The sequence below is a fragment of the Hippopotamus amphibius genome, chromosome 1 (assembly GCF_030028045.1).
Source record: "Hippopotamus amphibius kiboko isolate mHipAmp2 chromosome 1, mHipAmp2.hap2, whole genome shotgun sequence".
NCBI lineage: Eukaryota > Metazoa > Chordata > Mammalia > Artiodactyla > Hippopotamidae > Hippopotamus > Hippopotamus amphibius.
Genome location: NC_080186.1, coordinates 183,881,431 through 183,895,726, shown reverse-complemented (window position 1 = coordinate 183,895,726; position 14,296 = coordinate 183,881,431). Strand labels below are relative to the sequence as shown.

The 14,296-nt window shown below is 37.7% G+C and overlaps 1 protein-coding gene across 1 annotated transcript in view; it reads left to right on the top strand.

Annotated features, from left to right (window-relative positions):
* The window catches only part of KCNN2 (potassium calcium-activated channel subfamily N member 2), a 152,505-nt gene that overhangs the window by 78,433 nt on the left and 59,776 nt on the right, over window positions 1-14,296 (top strand). The window lies entirely within an intron of this gene.

Here is a 14,296-nt window from a genome sequence, read left to right as displayed (position 1 = left end):
TTTTTTCAGGATTTTTCTTTATCTTTGATTTTCTGTAGTTTGAATATGCTTTCCCTGGGTGTTGATTTTTTGGCACTTATTTTGCTGAATGTTCTCTGAGCTTTCTGGATCTGTTGATTAGTGTCTCATGTTAATTTTTGGAAATTCACAGTCATAAATGCTTCAGATGTTTCCCCTTTTCCTTTCCTTCTTTTCCTTCTGGTAGTCCCATTACATGTATGTTATACAGTTTATAGTTTCCCATAGTTCTTAAGTATTCTATTTTATTTTTTTCAGTATCCTTATCTATTTTCTGTTTTGGAAGTTTCTACTGACATATCTTCAAGCTTCAGCCTTATCCAGTCTTACAGTGTTTTGTCTTATTTTTAACCTCAAGCATTTCTTTTTGGTTCCTTCTTACAGCTTCCATCTCTCTCTCCTTATATTATGAATCTGTCTTCCATGTTGTCTATTTTTTCCATCAGACTCCTTAGTATTTTAATCATATTATTTTAAATCCTGCTCTGAGAACTCCAGCATCTCGGCTGTATATGAGCCTGGTTGATGCTTACTTCATTTCCTCAATTTTTTTTTTTTTGAAAGCCATACATGAGATATTGGGTAAAAGGAACTGAGGTAGACTGGTCCGCTGTAATTCCCTGTTATTATGCAGAAGCCCTATTGATGTGGTAGTGAGGTGTGGGGGAGGGAAGCATTCTATATACTGTGATTAAGTCTCAGTGTTTTAGTGAGCCCAGGTCCCCGGGCTATGATCTTCACAAATGCCTTTTAGGTGCTTTTTCCCCCTTTAAGTGATACATGAGGATCAGAGGGGGCTAGAGTTAGGTAATGCTCTTCCTTCGAGTCAGACTGGGGAGAGTTGGGTATTGCCCTTTCCCTACTTGGTTAGATGCTGGTAAAATAGTTATGAGAGCAGGCTTTTGTTAAGGAAAACAAATTGCTCTGGGTTTATTATAAAATGGTTATTTTCCCCTTCTTTCTGGGAGCAGCATGGAATTTTTCTGTGATCTTTCCCCTAAGTTCCTGGTGGAGCTCCTGAAAGTGAAACTCACCAAAGTGTTTTGCCACTCCCACCCCATGCTCAGGCCTCCAGAGGTTGTGTTATCTCACAAGTTAGTTCATCTTCAGTCTTAAGCAATTAGTCAATTAGCCTTGAAGTGTTCCCATCAGATACTGGCTTCAGAGGGGGTTTCTGAGCAGTTTCTGTGCCAGGTAAGTTTTGGTTTTCTCTGTCCACTTGTGGCTCTAGTTTTCAGGGTGGTTATTTGTCCAGTGACCTCAAGTGTCTCCTGGATCTAAGAAGAGTTGTTGATTTTTAGTCGTTCACCTTTTTCTTGTTGTGAGGATGGGCGTGACAACTTCCAAGATCCTACATATCAGACTAGAACCCAGAAGTCTAGAAGCATTATTTTTAATTACTGAACAGTATTTCATCATGTGGATGTATGTCTAACTCTTGACAAAATTTTCTTTTGAAAGAAGAAAAGGTTTTTTAGTTCGGTCAAAGACCCAAGTGTAAGTATCATAGAATTTTTGGCATTTTTACACTGGGAATTCATTTTATTTTACATGTTTGTAATTTTATTTATTAACTTAGGCTTTTTAGATTCTTTCTAAGCCTTCCCTTCCATAGTTTCAGGAGTAAATATGAAGTATTAGATGGTAATCATTTTGGAGTCTTTTAATTTTAAATTTTTACATGAATCTAAAAGCAAAATTTAGTCATTTCTTCTACAAGGAAACTATATTTGGGGTTATCTTCAAGAAAGCATAGTTCATTAACTAGACATATTAATGAGCATTTGAAGTTTATTTTACTTTTAGTTATTAAGCTTCTTAGAAAGGATTGTCTTAAATTCTTCTGATCCCCCAGGTGTGGGTCCTTATCATTGAAAACCTGGAACTGGGTAGCAGGGTAGCTTGCTTGCTTTAATATGCTTGCATGTTCTCAAAAAACTACATTTCATTTTTCCTGTTCTAGTGGAGTAGTCAAAGTCATCTCATCATAGATGAAGTATGAAATGACACGGTACAGCTCATCATTCTCTGACTTAAAACTTTAAGAAAAGGCTCTATCTATTGGCTGTAGTTTATAAATATCAGAGTAGTTAAGTCATTCCAGATGGCTGTTTTCTTGCTCTCTGTACATCCCCAGCTCAACCAGTCCTTGCTTCATTCATATAAGTAGCCAATTCTTTTCATTATAGGGCTTAATTAGTCCCTGGTAACTTATGAGCCTACCTGGCATCAGTTCCTCCCAAAATGGTAGCCTCCTTCTCTCCCAAGGAACAGAGCCTGCTGCCATGTCCTCTCCTCCAGGACCCTTTGTGTAAGATCCCTCTGTCCAATAAGCCATTGATGTCTCTGTTGCTGTCTCCAGGCTCTTCCTTCAGTCTCAAAGATGGCCCACTATAAGGTTTATAGGCTTGCAAGATGCAGTCCAACACTTTATATTGGTTTTTGTAATATTTTTTAGGTTTCAGATGGTTGGTCAGAGTAATAGAGTTAGGAATGGTTTTCTACCAACCTTGAAATAGTCTGTAACACACTATATTGGACCTGAGTGTATGAATATAGTAATAAACAGTTCAGATGGTTCTCTTCTTTCCCCTGTGGAACCATTAAACTATTAGGAGGTCAGGGAATGCCTTAATATCAACAGTCTTGATTTTACTTGTATGAATGTGATTAGGTGGGTAAGGCCTTAGAAAATCCACCCCTGTGAAGTCAGCATTCAAAGTCCTGACTTTTGACCTTGACATTTATTCTGAAACTCACTTGGACTGGAGTTTGTTTATTTTTTATCCTCATAATATACTTTATTTTTCCATCTTTTGAACTGTATCTAACTGACATTTAATGAAAGACATCTGTGTACATTTTTCATTTGGTTAAAAGAAAGAATGTAAAAACATGAAAAAAAAATCAGTGAGTCATGTATTTCAGCTTTCCAGTGTTTTTGCAAATTCTATAGACATTTTAAAACAATGCCATCCAATAGAACTTTCTGCAGTGATGGCACTGTTCTTTTGCATTATTCAGTATGATAACCTCTACCCATATGTGGGTATTGAGCCTTTGAAATGTAGCTAACATGATTAAAGTACAGATTTTAAAATTTTATTTAATTTTAATTAAATTTAAGTAGGTACTTTTGGCTAGTGGCTACCATTTTGGGTAGCACAGATTTGGACTTTGGTTTGTTGACTAGTTGGTTTTTTAATGTCTATAAGATTGGGTGTGTGTGTCTATGTGCATGTGTTGCAAGAAAAGTTTAAGGACAAGTCTTTCATCCAAAGAAAGCTACCCAAAAGAAGAACTGGTGCAAAAACTATACAATTGGTTATATATAGAATCCTAAAGGATTGTCTAAGAGATAATTTAAAGCATAATAAATTTGATACACCAATTAAATGGACTTCTTCCCAGAACAATGAAAGAGTAGTCTAGGAATTGAAAACAGTGTCTGCTAGAAAGAGAGAAGAAGAGAGGGAGCCAGTGTGGAGAGAGAGATGAAGGGAGAATATGGATGAATGTAGGAGTTAATTGTTGAAATTTTAGAAATTCTAAATGACGTGCTATTACTGCACTGGCTTTCTAATACAGTAGGGGAAAAACTGATCTGCTTTATATGGTGAAGACCCATGAGTTACAGTTAAATAAACAATGCTCTGCAAAATCTGCTTATTCCTCCATAACAATTAACTTTCAGATTAAAGATGGAAAGAACTATAAGTAGAAAATAAAAAGTTAAATGTATAGATTTGGGTACTCCTGAAACTGTTACATAAATCAGATCCTTTATGATGAACTCAAGAGTTTTTCCAACTATTTGTGGTCCTATAATACAATTTGAAATTAAAGGATCAACATTCCTGTAGGACAATCCAGTGTAAGTGGATCTCCTCCACCGTGGGAAGGTGGCAAATTGTGATTCTGGGGAAGAGGAGGTCAAGCAGCAGTTCCCCGGGTGATGTGTAAGGAGTCAGACTTCATCTAGGTGGGCAGTATTTTTTTTTTTCTCTCCAAAGCTTTATTTCTCTCTTACTTTTTTTTTCTTAAACATTTATTTTTCTCTAGTTACATTTCTCTTGCTTTTTATCTATCCCAAAGGATTATCATCCAGTTCTATGGGCATAGTAACATATTTAAATGTTTTGACCAGTTAAACCAAAACAAAACGCAAAGCCCCATCTTACCTCAGTCAATCTGTTAATGTATTTCATTTCACCTTTATCTCCTTCTTAGCGTTTCTAAAGCAACTGTGCAGCTGTTTACTTCCTTGGAGAGAGAAAACAGATTGCCTGCAATCTGCCAAATTTCAGTGTTGTGGTTTGGGTGTGACAGTTCTGTACATAATGATTCCAGGAGAACATACTTACTATATTTACAGTTTAAAATGTAGGAGCACAACAACAGTAATATAGAAGGAGGTTGAAAGTTTCAGATAATGAGATGCTTAGCCTGGTTTGAACAGACTGCACTGTAAACTAATTCCTATCACTCCACGCAGGTGGATGGAATTTTGGCCAGGTCGGTTGCGTTTGGGGGGATTAAGATAGGAGAAAGTGTTGAATTCCAGAGATGGGACATAGCAGTATTAGAATAATATTTCTATTGCATCTTTTGATGTGTTAGGGAGAGAATAGTAAAAGGGTTTAACAGCTAGAATCCCTAATCTCGCACCTCACTTAAAAAAAAATTGTGCTAAAGAGCTTTGGGAAGGTGCTTGAATGTTCCCAGTGGCTAGTTTAGCCATACCAACAGCAACAACAACAACAAACACAGTGTCTATGATGCCTTCAGTTTACTGGGAAGTGGTAACGTTTCTACGCTTCAGCCATGCCCTTCACTTTGCCCACTGGTTATCTTACTTTAGCACTTGGTCAAGAAGAAATTCTGCCCTAGTTCTTCCTGTTGAGTTCTGGCTGTTCTCTCTTATTTCCCCATCTGAAAACTCCTGTTGCTCTTGTGAACTGGGCAACAAAAACTTCAAAGCCCCGATTTCTAAAGAATCTTCCTACAGATCTATGACAGGCTTGGTGCTGCTGTGGGTATGTTGGAAAGGCACAGTTCATTGCTTTCTGTGATGTCTTTGTAGAATATATTAATATTCATAGAGTATAATTACAGCACATTTTAGGTGTAAAATTAACTTAGACATTATAGTGTATGTTTTTGAGTAAACTTCAAAGAAAACAGAAGTGTATACATGAATCTGGAATTTCATATTTAGCGATATAGTAGATTTGATATCCTGATAACCTTTTACCAAACACCTAGAGGAGCTGGATGAAATGGAAATGTACAGCTGAATGTCCAAGAAAGTTAGGGAAGTCTCCACATGCCAAAAAAAAATTGCAGTAGGAATGCAGGTAAGAAACTGTCTCTCATGCTTCAGCTACTCTGAGGTCAGCTTCTAATCTTGGTAACCAAGAGGCTTAATGTTTTTAGGTTTTTTTTTTTTTTAAGGGAAAACCACAGTAAAGAATAGAATTTATATTAGAACACGATACATAGTCACACACACACCACTGAGCAGCAGCTCTTGTAGCAATGTGCAGAGTTCTCACTAAGGAGCAGGACTAATGTACTCTTAGTTCTGTTGTATTCCTTTCTGCTTTATTATAAAATGCTGGTCATGATGATGGTTCTCAATCTTGGCTATTCATTCAGGTCCCCTGGGAGCTATAAAAAAAATATACATTGTTGGCTCCTACCCTCTGTGATTCTGATTTAGTTGGTCTTAGGTTGTGGCCTGGGAGTCAGTGTTTTAAAAGCTCCCTTGGCGATTCTAATGCATAGCCAAGGTTGAGAACCACAGCACTAAATTGATTTCACTATCTACTAACGGGACTTGACAGCAGTTTGAAAAACACTGCTCTAAGGGGATATACCTTTAATGAAAGAGTAGACTAAATATAAAATCTCCCACCACAGAAGGAAACCAAAGAAACACAAAACATATACCTAGCATATACCTATCTCCCAGCCTGGGTGGTATGTTGAAGTGGAAAGTGGTCTCCCCTGAAGAATATGTAAGCACTGACTAATCATACTTGCTTTTGAATTTACTACACATTGAGAGATCAGTATTTAAATCCCTGGTATGTGACATCCTGAGTCACCTGGCAGAGCAGACACAAATCTCTCCGGAGGGACACACCTCAACCCAGGTCCAGCAGGAAGTCTTCCCTCACCTAAGATGTATGCCTGCCCCACCCCATTCTCCATCCTCCAAAGCTGCAAAATGCACGAAGATACAATCCACCAAGAGAGAAAGCAGGAATAACAAACAGAAAAATTGCACACCAGTCCCCTCAGAACTTCAAATGTGAAGAATAAGTATGTCTAAACTGATTGAAGAAAGATAAATGAAAAGCAGGAATACGCTATCAAGAAGACGGGGGGGAAACTTTAAACATATCCAACAGGCATCTCAGTGATTAAGTAGCAGATTAGATACAGCTATCTCACAGAGAGTTAATAAATTTCAAGATAGAGCTAAAGAAATATTTCTCAAATGGTGTATATTTCTTTATGTATAGAAGTAGATGGAAAATATGAAAGAAGAGACATATGGGTACAATGAGAAGATATAAGTACCTCAAATTAGACTTCCACAAGAAGAAAATAATGAAAATGGGAAAGTGGCTTGGAATTTTTAAAAATCGATGAGATATGAATCCTCAGATTCAGGAAGCCAAATAAATCACAGGAGGGCAAAGAAAAAGAAATATTTACGTAGACACATTGTAGTAAATTACAGAACATCAAGTAAAAGATCTTAAAAGGAATCAGAAAAGGAAAAGAAACTTGTCACAGTGATTACTATTCCTATTTAGGTGAGTATCCCAACTTCGAAAAAAACAGAAGCGGGAACACAGTGGCATATCTGCAAAGTGTTGCAAGAAGGTAATTGACAATCTAGAATTTTGTAACTACCAAAATTCCATTTAAAAACAAGGTCAAGATAAAGGCATTATTAGATAATCAAAAAGTAAGGGTATTGACCACCAATGGATCCTCCCTATAAGGGACTTCTAAAGGATGTCCTTCAGAAAGAAGGATTAAAGTTCTACAGGCCATGTAGCACTTGGGGGAGAGGGTTATTGAACTTAACGTCTAAAGTTCTTGTTGAAAGTTGTAAGGATAACCAGTGAAAGAAAACTAGAATGCATGACACCCGAGCAAATAGAGGATTGAAAAATATGTGGTATGGAGGAGGCGTATAACAAATAGGACAACTAGAAATTCGGAATAGTGTGATAGAAACAAACCCACAGACACTAGTAACCGCCATAAATGAGATTATTATTTTTCTTTTAAATTCTACCCACGTAAAGTTGACAAGAGATATATCTAAAGTACATGAAGAGGTTGAAAATAAAAGACTGGGAAAAGATACATCAGGCAAATAATAATCAAAAGAAGGTTGATATAGCTTTGTTAATATCAAATAAAAATTGTCTTTAAAGCAAAAATTTTATTAGGAGTGAAAGAGATCATTACATAACATAAAGGTACAGTTCACCAGAAAGATTTAAGAATTCTAAACTTGTCTGTGTCTGTCTCATTATATAACTTCAAAAATATATAAATAAGATAACGAACAAATCCTAAACAGAAATTTACACATGTACCATCATAGAGGGAGACTAATACACCTCAGCTTTTAATAGGTTATGCAGACCAAAAGTTAGTGAGAATATAAATGACTTATAGATGATTTGAATAACAATTAATAACCTTGATCTTATAAACATATATTCAGCCCTGTGGCCAGCAATTAGTGAAAGAGAAGACATTCTTCCTAATTTTCATAGACTTTTCCACTCATTGCCAGATGTGATCTGCAAAATGTCTTAGTAGATTTCCGAGAATTAGCATCAATGTGTAGTCTGTGTTTTGGACAATAATGCAGAGAAGTTAGAAATCAAAACTCTAAAGATAACTGACGTTAAACCCAAAACATCCCACTTTAGCCTTCCTGCTCCCTAGCAATAACTGCTATTTCCATAGCAAAAACTCCATGATAATAATAGGTTTGTATTCTTCCAAGCTCTATATCAATATAGACTTTTAAAATGGATTATTCTTATGATTACAACATTCTGTGTGTCTTTTAACTCAGCAGGCTATCACAGATAGGCTCCCATGGAAGTACCTACAGGTGTCCTTCTATAAAAGATTACTGACATAACTTTCTATCTAAAACAAGAGCTTCATAAAAGAGGCACATGACCTTGGGTAGACTCTGCTCCCAGTGATCTATTTTCTAACAGCCTGTCCTTCTAGAATTCAACTGAGAAAAAAAAATCAAAATTGTCAGTGAGTCACCAAAAATATAGGTTTTAAAGCTGAAATGTGCTTTATTCATAGAAAAAAATAATTGGCAGTCTCAGTGAGAGATTTTTACCTTTGATTAGACACTATTTTAGAGCAGCTTGGAATCCCATTTCTCTAATAGCTTCACAGTAGAAAGGGAAGAACACTGCTGAAGTGGGATAACAGCAGTTAGTGACAACCTGTCTGCATGGGAATAGGACAAACAAAGCAATAAGAAAGCTACTGCATTACACACCACAGTCTAGTGCTTTTTCATTTGGGGACAAACGTCACTCCTCAGTGCCGTGTCACTATCGCAGCAGAACAGATACCTAGAGTCAACTGGAGAGACAAGTTTTTCTCATGAATGAAAAAGGAACTTCTGTGTAGTCGAGTCAGGAGGACAGGGACATTTAAGTAGTGAATTTTAGAAAAACATATATAAGCAGTAGAAATGATTTGATGCAGAAAGTTAGCTGGTTATTTGGCATTCAATGATTAGAAATTCCCCGGTGTGGGCTTAACTTTGGCAAGACCCTTCGTCAACCTGGACTTCTGCATCCTGGGATTCAGCGGCTGTTTCTGTGCTTCTCAGCTGGGGTAGATTAGCCTCCTTCCTGCCCTCGTTCAGCACATCCTCCTTGAGTGCCTTCTGGAACAGGTCTTGCCAGATGCTGTCATGGCTGATGGATGCAATTAAAGAAGACTCGGACCAAGGACCCACCTTGAAGGCCCACAGTCTAGGAAAGCGAGACGATGTGCACCACCACCAACGATGAAAATTGGAAAAGCACACATACCCAAGGGAGGGACAGAAAATGCTACGATGGTATGAAAGAAGTGTCATTTGAATAGAACCTTAAGAATATGTAACAGTTGTGAACCAGGGATACATGTGGGACAGATTGAAGAGAGAACACCCAAGTTAGTTGTTCTGTTTGAGAACATAGTGCGTAAAGTCAGAAGGGCAGTTTGGAGCCTCACATAACAGACCCCAAATGCCAGCATAAGAGATTTTTAAAGTGTTTTCTACAAGAGAATGACTGATTATTTAAATGCCTGAGGACATGAGGGTCTTTAATTCAGTACTAACAGTTGATTTAAAATGTTTCTGCTTCAGTGGAAGTCTTTTAGGTTCTTTTCAGCATTTGGTCACATAATGTTCATTGTTCTCATGGAGAAAAAGCTTTAAAATCATTAGGAGCTGCTTCATGGGGATTATGTAAGGAATATCTTGCTTCCCGGGTCTACATTGGATTGAAGAGTTAAAAAAGAACAAGAACACAAGGATCTCAAATTATCCATTGCATAAAATATTTAATTTCTTATGAATAAGTGGATTTTACTAAAATTATTTTTCTGCCCTCAAGGGCTCTCAGGAAAGCAGTTTAATGAAGGGTACTGATTTTAGAAGCTTTTAAAAATTTTATAGTAGAAATAATCTGTGAAGGCCTGTGAAATAAGTCCATGGGGAGCAAGTCTTGAAACCTGGATGCTGGTTGGCAAAGCTCAGATTTACTTAAGAGGGAAAGCCTGAGTATGTGGTTGGAAATAAGAAGACCTGGGTTCTAACTTCTGTCTGGTGATCGTTACTTTTCTTACCTTGGACATTCAGTTCACATGTCTAGGCCTGTTTCTTTAGCTATTATTGAGTTGGTTGAACTGAATGGCTTATAAGATCTATTTATCGGTTCATAAGTGTAGGAAAGTAAGACGATAAATAAATAGAGAAAAAACTTCAGAGGGAAGAAATTTAAGTTGTCATTAGTGTGTTCCAATTTTCTCTAAACTGAAAGTAATGGAGAGGGGATTATTTTTTTAATTTAATTTCATTTTTAAAATTTTTAATTGAAATGTAGTTGGTTTACAATGTTGTGTTAGTTTCAGATGTACAGCAAAGTGATTCAGTTATACATATATATAGATATATAAATAATCTTTTTTTATATTTTCTTCTGTTATACTTATTACAAGATATTGAGTCTAGTTCCCTGTGCTGTACAGGAGGTCCTTGTTGGTTATCTGTTTTATGTATAGTAGTGTGTATATGTCAATCACAGACTCCTAAGTCTAAATCATTTCTCCATCTTTTTTTTTTTTTAACTTTATTTTTTGGCTGCACCAAGCAGCTTGTGGTGTCTTAGTTCCCCACCCAGGGATTGAACCCACGCCCTCAGCAGTGAAAGTGCAGAGTTCTAACCACTGGACCACCAGGGAATTCCCCATTTCTGCATCTTATGGGTACAACTTGTTTTATTTAATAAGTTGTTTTGTTGATTGCCGTTTAAAATCAGGTGACTGTTTTACTTCCCAACCTTATCAACTTCATTTTCTGCGGAGGCCTTTGTTACCTTTTGTCCTATGGATTTTGTAATCATCAGACCCTTTGGAACTAAGGTGTATTTCTGTTTATCTGTGACACACATACATGGTAATAACTGGGGGTATTTAATACAGCAATAACAGTTGTTTTGAAATTGTTTTCTGTCGCAGTGCTATTTCTTCCCATCACCAACTATATGCCAAACTCTGCTGCTTTTGTCCTTTGGCTTCTAATTGTCCTATACTGTCCTACACAAATAGTGTAGGCTTTTTCCAGCATTTTGTCACTTAATCTTCGTTTTTCACCTATGGAAAGAATTTTAGAATTATTAGGTGCTGCTTCATTGGGTGCTGCTTCATTGGGATTATGTAAGAAATATCTTTCTTCCAGAGTCAAAATCAAACTGAAGAGTTAAAAAAAAGAACAAAAACACAAGAATCACAAATTAGCAAATGCCTAAAATATATAGTATCCTACACATTGAGGGATTTCTCTTTTTATGTTGAGAAAAGGGGTTAGTAATAATTTTAATTAATTTGATAGGTTTAGAATTATTGAACCAAAACTAATGAAAATCCAGATTTTCTTTGCATTCACTAGTTGATCTTGAGACTCATAAGCATCTAGCAAATTGCCACATATTACAACACAAAGCAATACAAACTAGAAGTGAGAACGTGGACATTGATATTCTAAGTAATGTATTTATCTTACTGTTTGGCTACATGACAAAAATACACCTGTATTAAGTTTGATTTGTCCTCCCTTTATGTTCCTATTTAAAGCAAATAACTTCCAAAACTAAAATTCCTTTAGAGATTAAGCATGTAGGGTTTAAACTTGTTGTAATTTGGTATTCAAACATTTATTGGGCTCCTATTGGAATCAAGTATTGAGCTAGTCAGTGGGATTTAAGAGACATTCCCTCTTTGGGTTCTTAATGACCAGTGGAAGAGACAAATAAACAACAAAATAAAATTACAGTTTAACACAAATGCAGTGACATAAGGACTTATGCCTCAAGAAAGTAAGGAATACTTCTCAGATGGGATGGGTGTTTAAGATGGAGAAGTGAGATAAGGACAATTAGAAGCCAAGGGACAGAAGCAGCAGAGTTTGGCATGTAGCTGGTGATGGGAAGAAATGGCAAGAATGGTGGGTTGGACCAGGTTATAAATGGCCTTGGATATTATGCTAAGGAGATGGGACTTTTCTTTTTAACAGGGAGCTATCCAGGGTTATGAGACAAAGTAGCATTGTTAGATTTATGTTTTAGAAACATAACTCAGGGAACAGAGAGGAGGAGGATGCAGAAAGAGAGGACGGAGACAAGAAAGCTGGGAAAATGTCTGTTGCAATTGACTAAGCCTCCATCATCTCAGCCCTAGAGTACAACAGTGGGAATGGGGAATCTTTCACTTGTTCATTCACTAAAAACATCTATTGTTTATCTACCGTGCATTGGTCACAGTATCAACTAGCCCTGAGCATGTAGCTTTGAACCAGAAACAGTATGCACCCCTGTGGATGAGTGGTGGGTGGTAAGGTGCAGTGTGGGAGCCATGAGACCTTCCAGTGCCTGACCCACTCTTAGGAGGAAGAGGGTGTAAGTGTTAAGATATGACTTTGTAGATGGAATTCGAAGGACCAGAAGCCAGGCTAAAAGGGGGATTAAGGTATAAGAAGAAAGGACAGTATGTGCAGAGGCCCAGAGGGGTGAGAACAGCGTGTACCCCGTGAATTGTGAAAGTTCTTCAGCTGGAGCTTAGAATCCAGGTGTGAGACGAGAAAGAATTAAGACAAGAGAGGCCAGGCCAAGAAGAAATGGCTCAGTGTGGGAACATTTGAAGGTGGATGCCTCAGAACGTCACGGCTCCTTGATTGTAGAGATGAGGCACCTGGTCACCCCAGCTTGTCTGACTTGGGGCAGCTTGGTGTCTGGAGTTACCCTTGACAGAGGAGAGGGGTCTGGAGGGAGAACAGCAGTATGCTGCAGAAATGGCACAGATTGGAAGCCGTACTGTTTCTGTGTCTTGGTGCCGACCGACCAGAGCCTCCGCAGAGGCCGGCGTGCACCCCAGCTGTCATGGTGAACACTGTACCTCTTGTCTCTCCATGCAGCCAGGGGATTAGACACAGACCTGCAGGAAGCCCGCTGCTCCTCTTAGTCAACCCCGCAACAGCCCCTGAAATAGTTTTTCCCCTTGCACCCTACATTGCACTGAGCACAGTGTGTGTCTTCATTACCTATACATCATGTTCTGTTCTTAAGCCACCATACGTCCATGCTGGTCATTCTCAGAAAACAAAATTCAGTGGTTCCTGAGCTGCATATGATGGAGATTACAATTCTAAATGCACTAGTAATATAACATATATGTGTGTATGCATGTGTGTGTGTGTGTGTGTGTGTGTGTATATGGACAATATATACTGTGACACGTACCAGTTGATTGCAGGATGAGCATGCCTTATATTCATAATGTGTGTATATAAACTGAGAATGATATAAACCTTAATATGGAAACAGAAATGTCCCAGAGTAGACCTTATGTCCATTGAATGACTCAGGAAAAAAAAAAAAAAGTTGTGGCAGTTATTCCTGAACCCCCTCTGTAATTTTAGAAGTCAGCACTTGTATAAAGTGTTCAGCTGACTTTACATCAGTGACTTTATGAAAATATCATTTTTAAGTAAAATATTACAAGTTCAGAAACAAACATTCATTAAATCAAATGAAGCAAAAGAAAGCCGTTGTGGGCTGCGTGATTCTTCACACTGCTTCAAAACTATTTCTATGTAAGCTAAGTAGCTGCATGAATAAAATATTCACACCATAGAAACATCTGTTTGGGAATAATGTTGACATTTATCAAAAGATGCAGAGTAGTAGGAAATCATCCATGCACCCATCCCCATGACTTTTTTTTTTCTGTACTTTGCTATCAGTATACTGACCACTAAACATTACACAGGATTATCTTGTAAATATATGAATGGAGGCTGCTTCTGTCATTTTTCCCAATAGGATGCCATGTGAGCAGAGTTTGAGTACTGACAGAGGAGAGCTCTGGTGTTCAGGTTGTCTGATTTGGAAAGCAGTCAACCCAAACGACACCTGCCCTGCTATAATCTTTTGTGTGGATTCCTCCTTGGGTACCAGCTGTGTCCCACTGTATGAGCAGGATCATGGAAAGTGACTAAAGTAGACCTGATAGAACAGGGTGCTTTGCCTGCCAGTGCAGACTAGGGTGATCCTTCACTCACTGTGGATTTCAGAACCGTTGGGTAGGGTACTTTGCCTGTCCTGCTGGCCCAAGCACCTGGTACACACTCTCTGAACTTGGGGAGCATTGCATGTCTAAATGGATTAATATACACAAGGTAATCCAAATTCAATTTATTTCCTTAAAATACTTCTTTTCTTTATCCAAGAAGCATAACAAGAAAATAAGTAACCAAATGACAATGGAACATGGAATATCACGTACGTATATATGTAGTTTAAGGTCTTGGGAGTCAGGGAATATATTGTACTTCTTTACTCTGTTTCACTTTGGTGGAAAGTTCAGTGTGAATGTTACAGCTGGATTAAAGCAGCTGTGTATTAAAGCATGATTGTGTGTGTTCTGTGGCTTTCCTGCC